Source organism: Pelodiscus sinensis, chromosome 8 (assembly GCF_049634645.1).
Source record: "Pelodiscus sinensis isolate JC-2024 chromosome 8, ASM4963464v1, whole genome shotgun sequence".
NCBI classification, from domain to species: domain Eukaryota; kingdom Metazoa; phylum Chordata; order Testudines; family Trionychidae; genus Pelodiscus; species Pelodiscus sinensis.
The window spans coordinates 5,328,043-5,346,542 of NC_134718.1; positions in this window are offsets into that span (position 1 = coordinate 5,328,043).

An 18,500-nucleotide genomic window follows, 5' to 3' on the forward strand; every position below is an offset into this window, starting at 1 on the left:
ACCAGCCCTCCACGAGCTCAGCGTGAAAAGCGTCACGTTTCTCAAGACACTGCCTCGCAATCAGGCCGGCCGGCAATCGGCAGACACAGAAAGTTGTCTTTTGGGCATGACCCACCCTCCCTTTTCTGTCATGCGCGCACAATGAAATCCCCATGAGTGCTTCAGCTCAGCAGATGCCTGCTGAGCGCCACAAAGGGAAGTGTTAATGGTCAGGGCTTGTCAGCAGCGCATTGCTATTCACCGTTAGTCACACTTCACTACCAGGGTGTCATTGTTAGGATACGGCATTTTCCCGGCAGAGGCCGCAGATCCCGGGCTGAGAGACCCCGTGAAGACTCTGATATTCCCTCTCACACAAACCAACCAACCCCAGAGCCTCAAGCGGAGCAGCTCCCCACAAAACAAATCCAAGGGCAACGTGAGAAACGCCCGTCACTTCCTCCTTTTCGAAATGCGTGTGGGTTACGTGCTTGCGCTGTCGTGAAAAAGAAACCGCAGCCCTTCCTTTCTGAGTGCGCCTTTTCTTGGGAGCAAAACTGGACGGGTGCAGGAAGGAGGATGGGTTAAAGCGATCTGGGTTTTCTGTGATGCCGGGGAATTCATTCAGCCGCTTTGAGTCTCCGGCTTCTATTTCGATTGTGAGACCCTTGGAGCAGAGACGGTCTTTTGCAATGGGCAGGCCTCGATCTAGCCCAGTGGGACCCTGCTCTCAGTTGGAACCACTAGGCAGCACTGCCTTTGTTGTATGTATGCACAGTGGCAGTGCAGAAGGCAGGGTGGCATGGTATAAGGTGTGCATCTTGTGGCACCTGGAGTTTGGCTTGTGACCACGCTCACCGGTGTCAGTTCCAGACCCCCGGGAAGAAATCACTGAGCCCCCTGCCCACTCTTTGAAATGTTTCATTTTGACTTCAACCTTTTTTGGGGAGGGCAGGTTACACTTTTTTAAACTATCCCTTAAATTTCTAAATGTCAAATTGTTTTGCACAAAAAAAATATGGATTCTTTAAAATGTCTATTTGGGGTGTCTAGACAACTTTAAACTTTTTCTTCCAAACCCCTCTCCCCTCCAAAATTGGTCAAAACTGACAGTATCCTGCAGTTTGTTTCAACGAATCAGTATTTTCTGTCCACAAAAAAGCAAAAAATTCCAGACACCTCTCAAGACAGTGAACAAAAACGAACAAAGTCCGTTATCTTGCGGCAATAACAGATGGATACGTTATTACAGAGATGAGCCACTAGAGGGGGACAGAGAGGCACACGCTTAGGATGGGCTAACTCAGAAAACGTGGGGCCAGATTCCGCACCCGCCAGCGTTTGGGATTATTCAGATCTGGGATTGTGGGGCAGCCCGTTAGCGCGCGAGTCGTTGACGAAACACGGCCGCAGAATCGGGATTTGCATGTTGAACCGTCCCACAGTTTGGAAGTGCTAGAGCCGGGCTTTCCTGCAGAGTTCCTGTCTCCTTTTTGGGTCCATCTTTTCTTGTGATGGTTGTTTTTTATTTGGGGATTATTTGGCGCTCAAGGGAGACTCTGATGTCCGAGCAGCTAGAAATTAACTTGTCTTGCTAGTCACGGGATGCGCGGTGCCCTAAAACTCCACGTTAAATGAAATTCTACCTCCTCCTGCCTTCCCGACAGCAAGTGGCTCTGCCAAGCCGCAATCTACAACTCCTGGGCTGCCCGGAGCCACGTGGTCGTCTTGGCAGCACTGCCAGATGAAGGTCAACATTTGGGGATAAGCAAATCTAATGCTCCTTATTTGCACACCTATGAAAAATCAAAGTCAGTCATTCATCTCTTCTGCTGGGCAAACACAGCGCCGCGCTGCACTCCGCTCTCCGGGGGGCTGTTTGCGCACGCCGCCATGGGACGATTTCTGTGGCTGCGTTTGCCAATGTTTCGGGGCTGCCTCGCCAGCGCGAGGTCCTCCTATGCAGCCTTTCCCGCCTCGTCAATCAAGGGGCCCGTCGTGAAACTGAAGCGCTAGTCAAGCGCTTGACGAAGCTGTTTCGGGAGCCCTGGATGGGAGAAGGAGCACTGTGGTTTCTCAGAGGTCTAATGTGAAGACTCACTTAGAACCAGGGCCGGCTAGAGCCATTCCTGCGCCCCAGGCAGCTGGTGCACAACGCATGCACAGCTCCACCCCCGGGCCCACGGCGCATGCGCAGCCCCACTGCCCGGCGTGCTGTGCGCCTGATTTCAGCTCTAAGGGGCGCCATGCGGAGCCTGATTGTTGCCATCAAGCACCCCCCGTAGGTTGGCGCCCCGGGCAGCTGCCCAGTTAGCCCCCACCTTAATCTGGCTTAGAAAACAGAGCACCTGGATTTCTGCCCTGCTGCTGTTAGCGTGTACTAAAGGCGAGAATGGGACATTAGCCACGACGGGGGAGGGCTCTGCTGGGAAGACAATTCCACAGCATTGCGGTGGGGAGCAGGACGCATTTGCCTAACAGAGAAATTGTAGGCTATTCCATACGGAAAAATTCAGGGTCAAGCTGGAGGTTCTGGGGTCCTGTATCCTGAGCATCCACACCAAGCAGTCCCATAGCCTGATCGCTATCACAAGCCGGCCATGGGTGTTTCACGGCAACACAGAGCTGCATGACCCGGCTCTTTCCTCCCCCGGGACATCTCGCGGAAATGTTCAGCTCCACGAGCGTGGCTTTCCCCAGCTTCCGAGGCCTCGTTTGCAGCTGAGGAACATGCACGTGTGGAGTTTGCCAGCAAGAGTGCCACTGCCGGCCTTTGGGCGCGGGAGGCGAAATGTGCGGAGACTAGCGAGGCTCACCTAGGAATAAAAAGATGAATAAGAAGAGTGACGTCCCCGTGTTCTGTGTTTGTGCGGGATGAATGAGATTCCGCAACACACGTAGTCTAGCGGCGGGGGGACCTCCGCAGGTCCAGAATTTGGCTCCAGTTTGGAGGAGTGTCCAAAGGAAGGGGCGGCCGAGGAATTCGGAACCCCATGCCTCTCGTGCCTTAATGGTAAAATTACGCGACTGTCCATCCGACAGCAGAACATCCTCAGCGACGCGCTGGGACGCTCGTTTGCTAATGGCATAAAGGGAGGAGGGTCTGCCCAGCACCACCCCTGCTATCACCTCTATGCAGGTCTCCTCTGCACATCAAACTGATCCCCAGTGTCTCAGGAAGCCCAACAAGAGCTCGGTCCAGGGTGGAGTGAGAGCATCCAGGCACGGACACGAAAAGGCCGCCACACCGACCTCTTGTGCATGGAGGCCTAAGAGCAGAGATCTTGCCCAGCCAGCGAGGAGCAGGACTCCTGAGTGGGGCTGCCCCGGTGACTTGGGGGGGGAAAGCTGGCGATCTCTGTAGGCACGTGTGACTGGCAGGGCTCCCAGGTACCCTGCTGATAATCCCCGCAGACACTGACCATCCCAGCCTGAGTTTGTTCTCCAAAATATCAGGCTGGCAGGAATTTCCCCCACCCCGCCTTTCTCCATAGCATGGGAACTCCACGGCCAGCACGTGGACAACGCCACGCCATGACGGCGTTGGGCGTTGCCGCTGGACCATCCTGGAGATTCCTGCGCCACCTCGGGAGGTCGCCCGCTGCCCGCACAGCTCTGCCGTCTGCAGCGGCTGCAGGGTCCTCCGTGACTCGCCCAAGGCAGGGCTGTTCCCTCCCGGGAAGGGGGTGGATTTCTGCCAACCCCTCCCGAGGGGGCGAACACAGATGTTCTGAGGACGCCAGAAGGAGCCTGGCGAGAAGCACCGAGATCAACCAACCCAGAGCCATCTCCCCACTCGTGAGTCACTTCCAAGGGCTGGACGCTTGCTGCTTTCTCTGCAGCTACAACGTCACGCCGCAGCGGCCCAAGTCCGCATGCCGTTTGCGGTGCTCTCATCAATCACCCAATACACAGTCATTAAGGAGGCCAGCTTCCAACACGGCCGCCGGGGCTGCTCTGTTCGATCAAAAGGTCCGTCGCATTCTGACAGCTGCGCGACAAATTGAAAGGGACGAGCCGGGCTGCCTCGGGGCCCATCCCCTCCCTGCCTGGCAGTTCGTTTACAGCCCTTCCTTTTGTTCCCCCGCAGAGGATGCAGGCTGGAAGAAGGAGCTGCCAAACCCCTTGGCTCCGGCTTCCCGGCCGGGCCAGCAGGACGGAAAGTTCCACTGGGAATTCCTTAAGCAGGCAGAGCCTTTCTGAAGGCTCCATGGGGCGGAGACCCACACAGCTCCCTTAACTCGGCGACAGCCATCAAACCCTCTCCCCCTTGACTCCCAAACACCACTCCCCAAGCAAGAGCCACCCTCTGCCTGACATCTAAGCAGGCTTTTTACATCTGTCCATAGTGAAGACAGTGGTACTTGGAGATAAGGAAACAGGAAGGAAGCTCAACGTAGATGGGATGGAACTGGAGAACGTAGAGACGTTCACGTATTTGGGGAGCAACATGACGTATGATCTAGACCAGCGGTCCCCAACCTTTTGGGGCTGCCGGGCGTCCGGGGGTGGGGCTGGCCCTGGTCACTCGGCAGGCGCACATAAATTCCCCAGCGGGCGCTGTGGTGCCCACAGGCACTGCATTGGGGACCACTGATCTAGAAAGTAAGAAGGAAATAGCGACTAGAATAGCGAAAGCAAGAGCGCGTTTGAAGGCGATAGATCAGATCTGGAAAAGCAAAGTGCTTAGCTTAGGAATGAAGCTGAGCACCTTGAAAACGTGTGTATTTAGCAGCATGTTGTACCGATGTGAACCATGGCTGATAATGAAAGATTCGAAGAGAAGGATATTGCCGTTCGAGAGGAGTTGTTATAGAAAGATCCTCAGAATAGGATGGATGAAGAAAGTCACCAACAAGGAGTTCTATAGGGAGATACAGCCGAAAGAGAACCCGAAAGGTTATAACCCATCCCCCCACCTCCCCTCAGGCACCCCAGCGCTCCCTGTGCCCCCCCAACCCCACGTTACACAGAAGGTTATACAATGGGGCTGTGTCTAGACTGCATCCCTTTTCCGTAAAAGGGATGCAAATTAGACACATCGCAATTGCAAATGAAGTGGGGATTTAAATCCCCCCCGCTTCATTTGCATAAACATGGCTGCCGCTTTTTTCCGGCTCGGAGCTTTGCCGGAAAAAAGCACCAGTCTAAACATGGATCTTTCGGAAAATAAAGCCTTTTCCAAAAGATCCCTTATTCCTCTTAAAATAAGGAATAAGGGATTTTGGAAAAGGCTTTATTTTCCAAAAGATCCGCGTCTAGATTGGCACCTTTTTCTGGCAAAGCTCCGAGCCGGAAAAAAGCGGCAGCCATGTTTATGCAAATGAAGCGGGGGGGATTTAAATCCCCACTTCATTTGCAATTGCGATGTGTCTAATTTGCATCCCTTTTACGGAAAAGGGATGCAGTCTAGACATAGCCCGGAAGTTACAGCTATACGGGCATCTCTGCAGAATGAACGACAAGCGAAAAGTGAAGACCCTCGTATTCGGCATGATGGATGGTCCGAGTAGGAGAGGCTGACCCCACAGAGAATGGGGAGATGATCTAGTAGATTGGTGCGGAGCTGGTCTACAGAAACTAAGCCACTGCGCACTGGACAGGGAAATATGGAAGGAAATAGTGAGGGAGGCATCAGACACTGATGGGCGTGAGTGTTGTTGGATGCTGATGATGATGATAGCCGTGTCAGGAGAGTAGGTAAATAGCCCCCCTTCCCCGGGTGTGATTTTTCTTCCTTCAAACAGCGCCCGCCTCTGTACGGCTGTGGTAGGACAATCCCAAAGGAAGAAATGGCTGAGTGCGCCAGGGAAACAGACTCAGACTTCCAGGCCAAAGGGGACCGACCTCCCCCACCCTCTCCTGCAGTAGCCCCTGATGGCTGAGTCACTGACGCCCTCACCTCTTGGATTCCAAACTTCAAGTCACGGAGAATCCATCGTTCACGCTCTTTTCATTCTACAAGTGACCCGTGTCCCTGCTGCAGGGGAAGGGGAACGCCCAGGGTCTCCGCCAGGCTCCCTTGTGGGAAATTACTTCCCATCTCCAAATAGGATGATCAATTAGACCTGGAGTCCATGGGCAGGACCCTGGCAAGGAATTCTCTGGAGTAACTCAGAGCACTTCCTGCTGAGCCGCCCCTCACTGGCCACTGGGGATCTTTGCTGCTAGCAGCCTCCATCAGCCACAGGCCAGGGTAGGCAGGACCACCTAAGGTCCCAGTTTTTTTACCTCCCCTGCTCCCCTGGGAAGGCGGGTCCGGAACGGTCGCTCCTCTGATGGAGCTGAACCTTCATTTAAGCGGACACCAAAACTTTTTGATGGCCAGTTTACAGCCATTGGTTCTTGGCCAAGTTGTTGACTCGAGTCCCATGACTTGAACTCGAGTCCCACGTAAGTCGCTGAGGTGACTCGGCTTGAGACGTGACTCGGGTTCATTGTTTGTGACTTGAGACTCGGCTTCAGACGTGCTAATTTTGTTAAATCGACTTGGTGAAAAACTAGTCCGAAAATGCCGCTATTGATGGCTTGTACAAAAGTGACTTGACATTTTTAAAATTAAGACTTGAGACTCGACTTGGGACTTGACTCGAAAGCGACTTTAGGGACTCGAGACTCGACTTGGACTTGACAACAGCGACTTGAAGACAACACTGGTTCTTGGGTCCACAGGGGCACTCAACTCCTCCCCCTCCCTGGTACTTATGAGGGAAACTGACGATTCACAGCGAGCCTGGGTCCCTTCCAACGAGCATCAGGCTTACACGCCTGCAAACCTACCATGGGTCTCGCCACGCCTGGTATTTTCCCACATTGCGGCCCTCCGGAGAGTGCCAGCGAATCTCCGCTTTCCTTTGCAGGGAACAATTAAAAACCAACGTTTCTAGCTCTCGCGGGGGCAGGGAAGCGTCTCAAAATGGGACTCCAGTGTCCCCGGAAGGCTCTTTATCTAGAAGGTGAGCAAAGAGCTGCAGGTTTGTTCTCTTTTTTAAAAGCCCGTGAGTTTCATTTGCCTGCCTCTTGGCTTTTGTGTGTGCAGGGGAAGGGAAGGTTTGGCAACGTAGCTGGTTCCCGCATCAGGTCTGACTTACAGCGGGGCAAACAAGACCAGCCCTGGGCCCAAAGAGTTGCCGGAGCACACGCACCGGGAACAGGAAGGAAACGGCTCATGCTTGCCCATCGGAGACAGGTGCCAGGCAGAGCCCGTGAGATGATTCCAGAGAGATGCAGACCGGCCCCTTTCACATCAAGAACCCTGCTCGCATTTTCAAGGTCACAGGTCTACATGATTGACCTTGGGGGTGTAAAACCCTGTTTAATCAGTTCACTGGTTAACCGTTGAAACGGCCGGATGGGTGCAGCCCCCCTGCCGTAGCGGGAGCTGTGGTGGCCCCTCTGGGCTGGAGAAGCCCCCTGCCCACATCGGGCAGGGATTGCTCCCACCCTTCTGGTTAACCATTCACACCCCTATGTCACCTAGGGCTGAATTACACCTCCTCCGCCCTGGTGTGAACGAGGAGCATCAAGTGGAATTCCTGACCAGTACGAGGAGGGGCACCAGCTACGGAGTGGGGAGCCGCAGAGGGGAGAGGAGCACGGTGTGGGACCCCTCTGGCCGCTCCTCTGGCCTGGCTGCGCCGCCCCCGGCCCCTACAGAAGGAGGAGACGGCTGCCTGGAGGAGGTGGGGGCCGTGCCAGGGGACGGAGGCAGCGGAGGTCCCACAGTCGGGCACGCTGGCCTAGCCCCAGCGCTCTAGCCGGCGCGGCGTGCCGGATAGCGCCGCCCCGCTGGGTGTCCCTCTGCCGACGTCCACGCGGGTCCAACGCAAGCCAATTATTGGCCAGATTCAGGTCTCTGAATTTGGCACTGCCTGCCTCTCCCCCCCCGAATCCAGCCAAGCTCCTGTCACCTCAGGGAGCCTTAGGCAAGGGAGTAGGGTCTGCCCCACACCAGGCCTCTCCCGGGGAGCTGGGCCACTGGGCATCTGCTCCCCTCAGAGCCGCCGGCTACTGCGCTCGGCTCTCCGCCTCCGTTCCTGGCCTGGCTTGTGCTGAGACAGGGTCTCTCCAGGCCAAAGCAATTCCTTCCCCCGGGGCTGGGGGTCCCTTGCTGGGCCGGGGGCCGAGGGAAGTCAGTTGGGGGGCGCACACATGTGAGAAGCAAAACAAAACAAAAAAATCCAAACCCTCACGGGCGTGGCCCCTAAGGAGGAGACAGACCCTCCCCACGTGCCCCTCCCATCCCAGAGCCTGGGGGGCCCAGCCTAGCGGATTGTGTGTGCTCCCCGATGCTGGGGGGGAGCCCTGAGCCTTGAGGGGCTGGATGCAGGCAAGCTGGGGGCTGCCTCTGGCCCTGGGCCCCCATCCCTGCCTTTAACCCCTTCCTGCCGGGTGCTGGGTTTGTAGGCCCCGTCCCAACTCACCATAAAGAAAACGCCTCCCCGACGCAGGAACGTTTGACCCCAGCTGAGCATTGGGCCCAAGGAAAAAACTCCGCCTGGTGCTTCAAAAAGTGGCCTCAGGCGCCTCCACGCACGTAGGAGCGCTCCGGGAAAGCCCCCCGCTTCATGGGCCACACACGAGAGCTGCCGCTGCCCTCTTCCCTCTGGAATGATGCAGGCACCGAGCGCCTACGGCTTCCATCGCGCTCAGGGGGATTTAGGGGGCTCAGGCTTGCGTCGTCTGGCCTGAATTTATTGGGACTGGAATCCTCCCCCCAACCCTGGCAGCGTGAAGCGCTCCAGGGTACAACGCCAAACTTCCGCCCTCGAGTAACAGCCGGGTTGGTCACAGGAGGGCTAGGCAGGGGACGGGGGTGTTTAGAGAGGCAGGAACGGACTCACCCCGTAGCTTAAAAGCCTGACCGCATTTCTGCCCGAGTTTTATTTTGTGGTGGCAGGAGGAAGAGCATGGGAGATGGATTGTGATCCAGAGCCGAGGGGGGCTCCTGAAATACACCCATGCCTTCAGCCGCACGTCCCCTGCCACGGCACAGACAGTGCAAAAACAGCTAACGCTTGGGGTAGGCACTAGGCCTTTCCGTCGCCTTTGCAAAACACCTCGCGCAGAGGAGCCCCGGGCCGGATGGAGGCCTCTGGGCACCGGGGTTAGTCGAAGCCAAATGAATCGCGATGCGCTAATGTGGAGAACACAACCGGGATCAGGAAACCGAACTCCAGAAGCCGGGGCTAAATCGCCGAGAAACCCTCTTCAGAGCCGACAAACGGAGGGCGACGTTCTGAGTTTGCGAGTGCCACCGGAGCATTCGTCAGCCTCTCCCGGAGACGAGCGCAGACCCCGGCGTTGCAGTTCTGGGAGGACTCGAAGGGACCTCCGTTACAACAGGTTCTGTGCTCGTTTTGCACCGAACCGCTCCGGAGCGTCCCAAAAGCCTGTTAAAAGGGATTCTCTGTTTGTTCAATTGCCCCTTTGCACGCCTGTCCCAGCCGCCCACCCAAGTAAGCAGGGCCACTCCGGACTTACACAGGTCTGACCAGGATCTGTCCCCAGGTCCTAGACTACGGCCTGCGTTTCTGACCACGGTGGTGTCAGATTTGGCTGCCGATAGAACAGACCACACTGCGGCTCAGTGTGTCCCGGGCCAGGGTGGCAGAACAGACTGAGGCGTTCGTGGGGTTAAATCCCATTGCCCAGGTTGGATAACTTAGGGGAGACAGAGAATCAAACCAGCAACGAGGAAAACGCCCCTTTCCCCGGCTGGCAGAACCGTAGGGATGAGATCTTCCAGTGGGGCCCGGGAGGCAGGCAGGCCAAGGAGCCATAAGTTGAGTCTCTGGCATGCTAAATGGGACCGTGACCAGCGATCGGCCGTGCGCCCCAGACAGGGTAGACGTGGTTTCAGATCAGCGGGCACCACTCTCCGGACTTGAGCCGGTGCCTCGAACCACGCCGCTCTTGCTACAGCGCACGTCCAAACTTCTGGGAAGAAAGCCCCCGGCACGTGCCCAGGAGGCGCGAGGAGGAGAACGGGGCCAGGCGTGGCTCAGGAAACATGCCAGCTCGCCCCACACGGGGATGGCGAGAGATGCCTGGGGCTTAGGGCGCGTGACGATCCCCCACGTTCCAGCTGGCCTTGGGCGCTGCTGCCAGCGTCACAGCTGCTGGCGTGACATCTGCAGCAGCTGTCAGCGTGAGCACGTTCTCAGGGCTTCTGTGCACCCTGCCCCCGCCTGCCCAGCCCTCCCTGCCCCGTTAGCAGTCCTCATTAAGGGATCAAGGATGTTATTGTAATGGTGTGCAGAATGCATACCCTCCGCATCTAATCAGCAAGCCCTCCATTCCTGCGAGCCGGGGCGCTTGCCAGACAGGATGCCAGAGGTTCTTGGACAGTAAGGAAATAACCGAGGGCTGGCGTAACGAGCTAATTAAAGACGCCAAGGTCAGAACCCGGAACGCCGTGGGGAGATGGGACTCCTGTGATGCGCAGCCCTGCCCTTCCGCTAACGGGCTAAACGCCCTCCGAGCCTCGTCACGGCCGCCGCACGACCCTCCCGCGCCTGGAGTTCTCAGCCAAGCATGGCGGGGAGAGGCCGAGCGCGGCTTAGCGCACCAGCGAGCGGCTTGCGAAAGCCGGGAGCTGAAGCCCTGAGTCCGTGACTGACAGGTCACAGCTGACTGAGTCTGCCCCTCCTCCTTCCTAACGAGCCCTGGTTGGATGTGCAAATGCAGCGTTCGGGGACCAGCCACCAGGGAACGACTCAGGCCGCGGGGAGGCCAAGCCGGAGGTGACTGAGCTGGGTGTGACAAGGGACAGCCACCGCCCTGGCCAACGCCTCGGCCTCGGCTTCGGCGCAGCTGGAAACACCAGCGAGAGGACGAGCCAAGGCAGCGGGGACACATGCCCGACGGGGAGAGGCTGAGGGATTGGGGCTTGTTCAGTCTGCAGAAGAGCAGAGTGAGGGGGGATTTGAGAGCAGCCTGCAACTTCCTGAAGGGGGGTTCCCAGCCCCCACCATACACAGGGGAGAGGTTATAACCCATCCCCCACCTCCCCTCAGACACCCCACCACTCCCTGTGCCCCCCTAGTCCCTCCCTTACACGGGGGAAAGGTTATAACCCAACCCCCACCTCCCCTCAGACACTCCAGTGCTCCCTGTACCCCCCCCCAGCCCCACCTTACACAGGGGAGAGGTTATAACCCATCCCCCACCTCCCCTCAGACACCCCACCACTCCCTGTGCCCCCCCAGCCCTATCTCACACTGGTGACCCAGGATCGGGGCCATTCCCAGGCCTCTGTCACCCGTTTCCACGCAGGCCTCCTTGCACACCCGAGGCAGAAGGCTCCGATCCGGCGCGGCCAGGCCGCACTGGCTGCTGTCTCGGTCCCACGAGCATCCGAGCAGGGCAATTAGCGGGCGCGTTAATGAATACAAATCGCTCCCCAGGCTCAAGCCGGGCCGCCCGTCCATTATCTTACCTCTCGGCGCGAGCAGCCCTGATTGCCGCGCGGGGAGAGGCGGCTGTCAGGGCGCTCAAGGATGGCCGCGGCTGATGAAGACAAATGATCGCCTTCAAAGGCACGCCGGCCTCCCCTCGGCCGCCTGGCTCGCCCGCACCCTGCCTGGGCTTCCGCAGAGCCGGGGCCACGGCGGCGGGTAAGTGGAGGCAGGTGCTAGGTCCAATCGAAATGGAACGTCTCGTTAATAAGGACAGTTTGCAACAAGCAACTTCGCCGCCCCCCGGGGGGGATGTGGAGGCAGCCAGCTGAGCGCGGCGCCGAATGACTTCATTTCTGCCTGGCTTCCCCGGGCTCTTTGCGGGCTGCCCCACGCTTTCCTCCGGGGCGATGCGGAGGTGCAACCGGTGGAGCCGTGCAGGGGACAAATTGGGTCAGCTGGCCCCGTGCTTTAGGGGCCCAAGGCAGCCAGCCCTACAGTCCCTGGATGGGACGGACTGGGGCATTGTGGGGGCCTGGCGTAGCGGCACCAGGGTTCACCTTTCCCCATGGCAGGCCAAGGAGCAGGCCTGGAGGGGACCGTTGAGGGAAGCGCAAGGGCACAGAATAATTTTAATAACACAGAGGGGGGGAAAGTAATTCAGAGCACCAGGAATCCAGAGCTGCTCTGTTCCTCCTCCAGACCTGAGGGCAGCCTGAGCCGGGTTGGCTGGATCACACCCCCCCTTGACTCCTACAGCAACGGCCTCTCTGCACGTAGCCCAAATTTCCAACCAACTCCAGTCAACATAAGAGCCGCGTCGGTGCGAGTTTTGCCAAACATGGGGCTATGTCTCCACTCGTGGCTTCTTGCGCCAGAAATATGCAAATGAGGCTAAGCTTGGCATATCGCCGAGCCTCATTTGCATACCTAATGAGCCGCCATTTTTGCAGAAGAGGCTCTTGCGCCAGAAAGAGCTGTCTACACGGCCCCTTCTTGCGCAAGAAAAACCCCTCTTGTGCAAGGCCTTTTCGTCAATTATTTTCAGGAAGAACGGCGTTGCGCAAGAGGGTTTTTCTTGCGCAAGAAGGGGCCGTGTAGACAGCTCTTTCTGGCGCAAGAGCCTCTTCTGCAAAAATGGCGGCTCATTAGGTATGCAAATGAGGCTCGGCGATATGCCAAGCTTAGCCTCATTTGCATATTTCTGGCGCAAGAAGCCGCGAGTGGAGACGTAGCCCACAATGTGCCTGCCTCAGAGTGTGGGCGTCTCCCAGCCCCTCCGGCATTCCCAAAGGGTTATCACAAGGCTCATAATCGTCACTGGGTTTCTTTTATTTGGAGCCCCAGTTCTTGGTTTCCTGGGGAGCGGGGGGAGGGAGAGCTCAGCTTCCTTTTAAAAACGTTTCTAGCCTGCCGGTGGTGCAGAAAAGTTTGAAACGTTGGTGAAAACACCAACCCGAGAAGGCAAAGAAACCCCCCCTCCCCCCCCCAAAAAAACCACTTCTCCGTTTCAAAATCCAGAGGCTTTCTAAGCCTATGCCATAATATTTTGAATGGGGGATGTGACTCGTGCTTTTCAAACATAGGGGACTGGGCCTTCCCCTTTTCACGGGGGAGCCGAACTGAGCGACCCACTCTGTCGGACGAATTCAGACTGCCCCATTGATGAAGACATGGCAGAAAACCTGTTTGAGCTCCTCTGGATAGCTGGGGACGAGGAATGGGGCTGCAGGAGGGGGCCTTTCGATCATGATAACAACGGCATAACAAGATGCAATGGCTCGACGCAGAGCCTCCCCCCTAAAGTTATACGTTGACCCTAACAAATTCCAGCTGGAAGGAAGACTCCCGCTTGTAAGAGATTAACCACTGGAGCATGTCCCCACGAGCTGGGGTAACATGAATCAGTTGGTCTCTTTCATTCAAGCCGGGCTATTTTACCCTGACAGGGGTTGCAGGAGCTTAACCGCTAGGGGCAGGGGCAAATCCTGGCTCTCCGCCGTCGATGGGAGTTTTGGCATCCATCTATCAGCCATTAAGGAAACACCCTGGCGGGGCTTAGGAGAAAGGCCTGGTTCTCCAGCCATCTCAGGTTCCCTCCGATAGCGTTAATCTTTCGCTTCCCTTCTTGCAGGCTGGTTCGGCCGCCTGCCTCCGAGAGAAAAGGGGGTTTATCTTCACCTGACAGGAAAATAGCATGGTACTCGCTCTGTCCAACAAGTCGGATCGGAGATACACTGCACGGCTCAGTGCTGACATCTATAGGAGCTGGGGATGGGGTGTCGCATGGTGACTGCCGTGCCAGGAAACAGGTGAGGAGCGAAAGGGAAGATGCTAGCTCCCGGCCATGCTCCCCTCCGGCTGCATGACAGATTAGACGGGTTAACCTGTGTTCGTAGGGTGGTCCTGCTGAGGAGCCCCAGCCATGGTACAGACCTCCAGCTCCGATCGGGGCCTGTTGTGCAAGGTGCTGAAAGGGGAAACACAGCGAGACAGTCCCTGCCCCAAAGCGCTTACACTCTTAATAGCACAGCGGGGTGGGCAAGTGACATTCTCCCCACGGGGAACGTTGCCTTTCCCATGGCTCATTACAAACAAGGATGCGTCTTGCTCTTCAAGCAGCACTTGCAGGGTTCCCCCTCTGTTCCCGGCCTTTTCCATTCTTCCGGGAGCCTGCTGAAAAATGTTGCACTGGCTCTAACTAGACAAGAAAGGGATGAAAGCAGGTGGGGGAAAGCTACTCCCACGTCCTTGCCATTAGCCTCCACTGCCCTCCTGCTGTTGGATCGCATTTCCTCCTGTAGGTGGCTAACCCTATGTGGGTTATCACGGGCCAGATTTTCCCGTGGGCCTCTGAGGGAGTGGATGGGCTTATCCATATCGGCCACCACTACAATGGCTCCTCCCGGATGCTCATATCACCTTCTAGCTCATCCTATCGAGGGTAGGACATTGCTACTTGGGACCAGCAGAGTGAGGTACCACATTAGCATATGTGGGCGGGGCTTGTGCTTCTTTATCTCTAGAGGTGACAGCTGGCGGGGGGCCGATGACATATGTGTGGACACAGGCTGCTTGCGGGGGAGCGTGAGTCTGTGCAGGTGAAGGGTGGACGTTGGTGGTGTGTCTGCCCCTACTGCGTGTTTGCGGGCTGCTTTGTCGCAGGCTTATGGCAGGGAGAAGAAACTGCCACGTAATCCGCACTGGGGATGCCGGGAGGCGATACGGGATCAGGCCCCCGCGGTGGCACAGGGGGAGTCTCTCCGAAAGAAAGACCAGGAGTTTGCTTGTACAGCTCATGATGAACCTCCGTGGAGGATAACGGAGAGAGAGGAAGACTGGCCTCTTCGCATGCCCGTGGCAGGAGGTGGACCAGGGGGGACACCCCAGCCCAAAGGGGCGTGTGTACAGAATAGCATCCCTCCTTCTACCTAGTCTTCTGGACTAGCTAGAAGAGACCGACCCAGACAACTCATGCAGCCAGCTCCTGCCCCTACCAGCAAGCGGACCCAAAGTATAGACTGGAGTCCCTAGCTTGTAGGCCAAGGGGGTAGGGAACCCAGGACAGGGACAGACACGTGACAGAGCGGGGACTGGCGTATGAGCAGTGTGCACGCAGACTGGCTTGGGAACGACTTGGGGGAGCACATTCAGCCCCATGTGCCCTTGGCCTTCGCTGGGTCTCCCTTGGTCCTGGAGAGCCCAGTGCTCCCATTTCACACCCTCCCTTTGAGTGTCAGTTCCAGCCGCCCACTGGCTGCCCGCGCTGCGAGCCATCTGGCCAGTATTAACCCAGATGACCTAGAAGTGAAGGGTCCCAACCCCTGGTGCTAGGCACATGCCTGTCGTGGAGGGAGCAAACCCACCGACTCCTGACCCATGTGGAAGAGCGTGGCGACATCTAGCGGGTAAGGCTGGGATTGCAAACTTTTCCTTCTCGCCTTCCTCCCGTTATCGGTTTATCTCTGGGGGTCAGCAACAAGGGGCTGCTGGAAGACTTCTCAGCCAAGGGATGCTGGCCACACCGTCTTCAAAAGCAGACCCACCTTGTGTGGGTGTTGCTGCTTTTCACACACACACACACACACACAGACACACACACACACACACACACACACACACACACACACACACACACACACACCCTAGCACTGGAGCAGTAAAAGTAACCAAGGCGGGCTTCTGGGCAGGATATTTGGCACTTCAGAGCATCTCTCTCCAAGGCTCTTTCGGCACGCTGCAAATGATGACTAAGCCTCAGCCGCCCCCGTGAGGCGAGTGAGCATTGCGGCCCTTTGATAGATGGGGAAACTGAGGCAGAGCAAGTTGGCGCAATAGATGGGGAAACTGAGGCAGAGCAAGTTGGCGCGATAGATGGGGAAACTGAGGCAGAGCAAGTTGGAGCAATAGATGGGGAAACTGAGACAGAGCAAGTTGGCGCGATAGATGGGGAAACTGAGGCAGAGCAAGTTGGAGCAATAGATGGGGAAACTGAGGCAGCGCAAGTTGGCGCGATAGATGGGGAAACGGAGGCAGGGGAAGTTGGCGTCTCCATCACCAAGCGGGTTTTAAATCAAGGCTGGATGCTTTTGGAAAAGACCGGCTCTTGTTCAAACAGGCATTAAGACAAGGGAGCCCCCAGGCTCACCTTCTGGCCTTAGCACCTAGGAATTCTGAGCGCAGCAAGAAACAGGACCCAGGAGTCCCAGGCAGAGTGCAAGATGAAGCCATGTCATGTAGGGGCAGCGTTTCTTCCCCTTTTCTCCAAGACAACCCACATTTCCCAGTGCTCACCCTGAGCTTTAGGCTGAAACTGACCACACAGCCCACACCAAAAGTCAGTGAAAGCCTTGCGAAGCAGACATTTCAGCTGGGCTCCATGGGCGAAAGGATGCGGGTTGGGCTGGTGGCTAGGGGCTGGCAAGAGCTAGGTCTGGTTCTTGGCTCTGCTATGAACTTGGGCAAGTCCACTGCTCCGTTCGTGCCCCATTTGTAGACGGGGGATGCTGCTGCTACCTGCTCTGCCTCTGTAGTTCAGGGAAGGACTGTGTAGAGTGTCTGGGTCCCTTCTCAGGGGCAGCCCTAGACTAGCTGCCAGAAACCGGCACCCTAGGCAAACCCTGCAATCGGCTCCCCCACCTCCAAACCCCTCAATGAAATTGCGCCACCATTTGGCGCCCCATTTAATTTGGCGCCCTAGGCAACCGCCTACTTGGCCTATATGGACGGGCCGCCCGTTTCTGGGCCCTGCCGGGGGATTACCAACAGCTGGGCTGGTGATGAAATCCAAGGGCAGGTGAGCATGCTTCTAAATCTCATCGCACACACGTGGCAGCTTTGGACCCAGCTCCCAGCCAATCAGAAATGCCTGCGCCCTCTGAGCTAGCCGCGAGAGCAAGACTCCGGTCAATGCCGGTGTGGCGAGCGCTTACAGCAATTCGCAGAAATGGGGACCCCGTTTCTTGGCCCATTCGGATAAGGAATTCTGAGTTAGCGCAGATAATACCAGACTCCCTTCCACCTCCCTCTTCCGGCCCCTCCGCCCTCCACCAGTTCCCTCCTTCCCCGTTTTGTGTGTCTTGTTTCTTCCCACTTCCCACGGTCTGTCTATGCCCAAGAGTGCTGGCTCTGTACTGTCCGGTCTTGCAGCTGTGGCAAGCTGGAGCACTGCGCAGTTTAATCCGAGCGTGCCACTCTGGGGAGGCAGGGAAGCCGCCAGTCCGACTACCTGGCTGTATCTCTGGTTGTGTGTTTCTTTACAACAATTACCGCTGAACTACTCCCTGTTTCTTGGTGTCTGACAGTCGGTGCTTCAGCAAGTCCTTCCAGCGGCTACCGGCAGATGGGCCGGAAGAGCTCATGAACCGGCAGGTTTGGCCCAGAAGAAGGAGAAGGGAGGTGACTGGGGGCAATCTCCTGACACATTTGGATGGAAAAGGGGACGCTCTGAATCGGAGGGGCTCCTTTCCGAGAGGGGCTGAACCGCCTTTGCTGGAGGCAGGAAATGAATCGAGGAGGGAGATGCTGGTTAATTGCTGGTTTGTGCTAACGAGTGAGGAGCCCCGGCCAGGAAAGGTCCCATTGGGCCTGTCGCAGGGTCAGGGCTGCATGGTCCTGAGCATCATTCCTCTTGTTTCACGTCCAATGGCATTGGCTGTGAGGGCCGCGCGGTCCCTGGGCATCCAATCACAGCGCTGCTACGGTGCGGTCAGCACCCGCGCAGAGTCTAGCGACGCAGGCGCGGGGGGCTAGAAGCAAACCTCTGCCTTGGCTGTGACAGTCGGGCCCACTGCGATGGAGGAGGCCGCGCCTGCAGCCCACTCAGCAGCCCAGGCTGCCCCTGGTGGGTCTAGGCACTGAACAGGATCGGCTAAGGGTGTGGGGTTTGCCCTGGGCCAGTAGGTGGCAGTGTTTATTCACCGTCCGTCGACACTGCTCCCTGGCGTCTACATTCAATGGCTCTGCCCCGGGGACACAATTACCATTAACTCTGGCCATGCCCGGCCCTTTCTGCACTGCCCTGGGCTCTTAGATTGCTCTCTAGGGTAATGCAGGTGGGCCAAACCCAGCACTGCCCACTGCACCGCGCTGCCTTTCAGGAGGACTAAGCCGGTCGGGATATCCTGTCTCGCCGGGTTAGCATCCTGGGCTCCCAAACGCCAATACGCCACGGCTGCTTGGTGAACAGTTGGACAACGCGTCAAGTGCTTCTCGGTGGCTGGGCTACAGGAGGGCCCATAGTTAGGGCTGAAGGGCCAGGGGTTCAAATCCTGCCGGCACCGGTGAGTCACACAGCAAGATCTCCTTGCGGCGACTCCGCTGGGCAGCCTAGCAAGGCATCAGTCTCCAGTCACCCTTCCAGCGAGTGTGGCACGCCGCTCGCGTCACCTGCTGCCAGGTGTCTTGGGAAGCAAAACGGGCAGGTGTCAGTTATCCAGGGGTTGCTGCTGAAAACCTAACCCCCCTGGCTTGAGCTCCCCTGCAGAGAGCCGGGGAAATGATATGGCCTCCCCTGGACCCCGTTTGCAAGGCAATGCTTCCCTCTCGCAAACCTGCCGGTTAGGGACTTGACTGGGGAAGGGGAGGAGGTAGGAAGGGAGACACAGCGTAAGCTCTGTGGGT